The following is a 700-nucleotide window of genomic DNA, read 5'->3' on the forward strand; positions in this document are numbered from 1 at the left end:
CAGCTCTACCCTTCATTCGATCGCTGTGAAACCTTACATTTCAGCAGGATAATGCACGACCGCATGTTGAAGGTTCTGTACGGGCCGTTCTGGATACAGAAAATGTTCGACTGCTGGCCTGGCCAGCACTTTCTCCAGATCTCTCACCAACTGAAAACGTCTGGTCGATGGTGGGCGAGCAGCTGGCTCGTCACAATATGCCTGTCACTACTCTCGATGAACTGTGGTATCGTGTTGAAGCTACATGGGCAGCTGTACCTGTACACGCCATCAAAGCTCTGTTTGACTCAATGCCCAGGCGTATCAAGGCCGTTATTACGGCCAGAGGTGGTTGTTCTGGGTAATGATTTCTCAGGATCTATGCACCCAAATTGCGTGAAAATGTAATCACATGTCAGTTCTAGTATAATATGTTTGTCCAATGAATACCCGTTTATCATCTGCATTTCTTCTTAGTGTAGCAATTTAAATGGCCAGTAGTGTATCTTGCGCACCAAATGGTAGAGTTTGTCAGGGCTGGCTCTCCGAAATGCTATCAGTAGTTATAATGGAATGTTGTCTACTCCAGGGGCCTTGTTTCGACTCAGACCTTTGAGTGCTCTGTCAATCTCGTCACGTAGTACCATATCTCCCATTTCATCTTCATCTACGTCCTCTTCCATTTCCATAATATTACCGTCCAACTCCAATACATCGCTCT

Source organism: Schistocerca americana, chromosome 3 (genome assembly GCF_021461395.2).
Source record: "Schistocerca americana isolate TAMUIC-IGC-003095 chromosome 3, iqSchAmer2.1, whole genome shotgun sequence".
NCBI classification, from domain to species: Eukaryota; Metazoa; Arthropoda; class Insecta; order Orthoptera; family Acrididae; genus Schistocerca; species Schistocerca americana.